General features: G+C 35.7%; 1 pseudogene; it reads left to right on the top strand.

Moving 5' to 3' along the window:
• The window catches only part of LOC127748493 (zinc finger BED domain-containing protein RICESLEEPER 2-like), a 52,654-nt pseudogene extending 48,939 nt beyond the window's left edge, over window positions 1–3,715 (top strand).
• The last annotated feature ends 894 nt before the right edge of the window (window positions 3,716–4,609 follow it).

Below are 4,609 nucleotides of genomic sequence, written 5' to 3'. Positions count from 1 at the left end.
GACTATCATATATTGCTGGAAAGCCCAGGATGTCTACTTTCCAACGCCGTTGAGAGCGCGCCAATTGGGCTTCTGTAGCTCTAGAAAATCCACTTCGAGTGCAGGGAGGTCAGAATCCAACAGCATCTGCAGTCCTTTTTAGTCTCTGAATCAGATTTTTGCTCAGGTCCCTCAATTTCAGCCAGAAAATACCTGAAATCATAGAAAAACACACAAACTCATAGTAAAGTCTAGAAAAGTGAATTTTAACTAAAAACTAATAAAAATATACTAAAAACTAACTAGATCATACTAAAAACATACTAAAAACAATGCCAAAAAGCGTACAAATTATCCGCTCATCAGCCATCTATTCAGGTAAACCTTACTGGTGCATTGTTCCCTTGTTGGTATTGCTACTTGCTGGTTATTGTTCAATGTTCAGTTTGTTCAGGTTAGGGTTACTGTTGCCTCGGATCCCATGTTTTGAATCTCGATAATAGATTCTTTCAAAATTTTATACTTTAGTTTAATCATCTTTTTTTGTACGTTAGGATCTAGAAGTTCAATTTTAATATAAAGATTGATAGAATTGAATAGATTTAACCTGAAAAATGATGTTAGGGATCTAGTTCAATTTTAATATAATCAATTAATCATTAACATAATTTAACCTGAAAAATAGTTTATAAGTAATGTTTACCATTTCATGTATGTTTCATATTGTTTTTGCCAAGTCAGAGTGTTCAATTTGTTGGGATAATGGTATTGCTGTTTAGTGTTTAATTTGCCATGTTCAATTTGTTCATTGCTTGTTCACATTATGAAGTTTTGTTCTGTCTGGTTTATTGCTGGTTTATTGCTGGTTCATTGCTTGTTTATTGTTTGGTTTATTGCTGTTTATTGCCAAGTTCAATTTGTTGGTATAATGGTTTATTGCTTGTTCATTGCTTGTTTGGTTCATTGCTGGTTTAATTTGAGATTATCAAGTTTTGTGCTGTCTAGTGTTTAATTTGCCAAGTTCAATTTATTCATTGCGTGTTCACATTATCAAGTTTTGTTCTGTTTGGTTTATTGCTGGTTCATTGCTTGTTTATTGTTTGGTTTATTGCTATTTATTGCCAAGTTCAATTTGTTGGTATAATGGTTTATTGCTTGTTTGGTTCATTACTGGTTTAATTTGAGATTATCAAGTTTTGTTATGTTTAGTGTTTAATTTACCAAGTTCAATTTGTTCGTTGCTTGTTCACATTATCAAGTTTTGTTCTGTTTTGTTTATTGCTAGTTATTGCTTGAATATTGTTGGTTATTGCTTGTTTATTACTGGTTTAATTGTTCATTGCTTGTTCAGATTATCAAGTTTTTGTTCTGTTTTGTTTATTGCTTGTTTATTGCTGGTTAATGGTTATTGCTTGTTTATGTAGTTTGACGTCAGTTCAAGTGAGAATATGGGCGACACTGGATTGCCTCCAGTTCCTATTCCGAATGAATCAACAAGCATCAGATCTTCAACTGCTTTGCCTCCTGTGCCAGCTCCTCAACGAAACACAAGGAAGCTTGCTAGTAGAGGCCGAGGGAAAAGGCAGGCTGTTGAAGAAGCTCCCGTTGATGACTCTGCTGAAACTGAGACCGACGAAGGTAAAAGAAAACCTTCTAGACCTAGGTCTTGGACATGGGATCACTTTACTAAAGATGAAACTAGTAATCCACAGTATCCTAGAGCTAAATGTAATTGGTGTGGGGCTAGTTATGGATGTGATACACATAAAAATGGCACTAGTAACATGAAAAATCACTTGTTGTCGCAATGCAAAAAATTTTCGAAGGAGGCATTAGATCCTACCCAAAAGATTCTTTGTTTTCAAGATGTGGTAAAAGATGATAGGAAAGGGATAGGTAGTTCACTTTCTACCGTGTCATTTGATGTTGATCGTTGTAGACAAGCGCTTGCTAGAATGATTATTGTGGATGAATTGCCTTTTTCGCATGTTGAGGGGGAGGGTTTTCGTTATTATACGAGTTGTTTGCAACCCAAGTTTCCAATTCCTGGAAGGCTCACAGTTGCTAGGGATTGTTGGAAGCTTTATTTGAATGAAAAAATTAAGTTGAAGTCTGTTTTCTCTCAACCAAATCAAAATATTTGTTTGACAACTGATTGTTGGTCATCTGTGCAAAACTTAAACTATCTTTGCCTTACTGCTCATTACATTGATGCTAATTGGAAGTTGCAAAAAAGAATCATGAATTTTTGTGCTATCAAGAATCACAAGGGAGAAACAATTCGTAGGAAGATTGAGAGATGTTTGTTGAGCTGGGGGATATCCCGGGTTTTTTCTATCACTGTTGATAATGCTAGTTCAAATGATGTTGCACTTTCTTACTTGAAAAATAGAATGGAGGATTGGAACTCACATCTATTAAGGGGAGAGTTTTTACATGTTAGATGTTGTGCTCATATTTTAAATCTTGTTGTGAATGATGGGTTGAGAGAAATGCATGAGTCAATTTTAAAGATTAGAAATGCGGTTCGGCATGTGCGTGCATCACCTGGTCGTACTGAGAGGTTTAAAAACTATGATTAAGGAAGCTAGAATTCTGGAAAGAGGCGCTGTCCATTTATATGTTCCTACCAGGTGGAACTCTGCCTTTTTAATGCTTGAAAGTGCTTTGAAGTTTCAAAAGGCATTTAAACGTTTGGGGGAGAGAGATTCTGAGTTTGCTATGATGGCTGGTGGGATTCCTAGGTCTGAGGATTGGGAGAATACAAGGCATTTTGTCAAGTTTTTAAAAATATTTTATGAGGTTACTAACAAAGTTTCTGGTTCAACGTTTGTGACATCTTCTCAACACTTTAATGACTTTTGTAAAATATTGTCTACACTTAAGAATTGGATGGGAAGCTTAGATACGGTACTTTCAAGCATGACTGAGAAAATGAAGTCCAAGTATGATAAGTATTGGGGAAATATAAAGAACACAAACATGATGATTTTCATTGCAGTTGTTCTTGATCCTAGGTATAAGCTTCAATTGATTAAGTGGAGTTTTGAAAAGTTGTATGAAACAGAAGATGCTGAATTTTTAACTTCAAAGGTGAAGGAGACGCTTTTCAAGGTGTTTGATAGCTACAGGCTGTTTGGTGGTAACTATCAAAGGTCTACTCGGCAAGATCCTCCTGAAATTAGCACACAAGAGCTTGAGGCACATGAAACTTCTTTTGCTATGGAATTTGAGAAGGAAATGCAATTCAATAAGAGTGTTAACAAGAATGAGGTGGAGTTATATCTAATGGAGGCATTAGAGAAGAGTGGCGTGCAATTTGATATTCTAAATTGGTGGAAAGTGAATTCCACTAAATTTCCAATTCTTGGGGGGATTGCAAGAGACGTCTTAGCCATGCCAGTTTCCACAGTTGCTTCAGAATTGGCATTTAGTACTGGAGGAAGGGTGTTGAATAATTATAGGAGTTCTCTAACTCTGATGACAACTGAAGCGTTAATTTGTACCCAAAATTGGCTCCGAAACTCTCCAAAACTTGTCCTTGAGGAACTCATCGAGGAATTGGAGAAGTTAGAATTAGGTATGGTTAAGTTTCTACTTATAATTTTCTTTATTTTAATCTAGTTTTTATTAATATATATTATTTTTTATGATTGTTTCTTGTTTTATATATTTTTTAGAAGTTGCACCCACTCGTGATCCCAATGAAGAAGATTCTGGTGTTGAGTCTGATTAAAGTACATCTTATTAAGTTTTATGGTATGAATTGTTCTCCTTATATTATTATTATTATTTTCAGTTGTGTTGATTGTTGAGCTATTAAACTTCTTTAATTGTCGTATTTGAATTCTATTGTCGTTATATTCCATTAGATCAAGACTTTGTTAGCTATTGTGTATTTTGGCTTGTTGATTTCAATCTTATGACATTGCATAATAGTATGGTAGAGTTTTTTTTATTTGATTGAAAAAACCGAACAAACCAAACCAAACCAAACCGATTTTAATTGGTTTGGTTTGGTTCGGATGACCTTGAAAAAAAATCGAACCAAACCGAACCGCAGCTTAATTAAACGATCGGATCGGATGGCTTTTCCTTCAAAAACCGAACCAAACCGCACCGCGAACACCCCTATCAACTAAGTATGGGAAAACTGTGGGAACATGGGTTAATAAGGAAATGTATCATTGGTGGACGAAATTGTGATCATCAGTATTGGCTCTTTGGCATATACACAAAAACTATTGTGGCTCTTGGTTAAATTCACCACTCCGTTCAACTAACCAGCAAGTGTACTGGGTCGTCCAAGTAATAAACCTTACGTGAGTAAGGGTCGATCCCACAGAGATTGTTGGTATGAAGCAAGCTATGGTCACCTTGCAAATCTCAGTTAGGCAGATTAAAATGGTTTATGGGTTTTCGCAAATAAAGATAAGAAAGTAGAAATAAATAAAGAGATAGAAGACTTATGCAGATTCATTGGTGAGAATTTCAGACAAGCGAATGGAGATGCTGTATGACACAAGGACGCCTGCTCTCCTACTGCTTCTACTCAATCCTTCTTACTCCTTTCCATGGCAAGCTTTGTATAGGGGTTCACCATCAACTGTGGCTACTTTCTTCCTCTCGG

Source organism: Arachis duranensis, chromosome 6 (genome assembly GCF_000817695.3).
Source record: "Arachis duranensis cultivar V14167 chromosome 6, aradu.V14167.gnm2.J7QH, whole genome shotgun sequence".
NCBI lineage: Eukaryota > Viridiplantae > Streptophyta > Magnoliopsida > Fabales > Fabaceae > Arachis > Arachis duranensis.
Note: the sequence above shows the minus strand (reverse complement) of the source record. Positions and strands in the feature narration are given on the sequence as shown.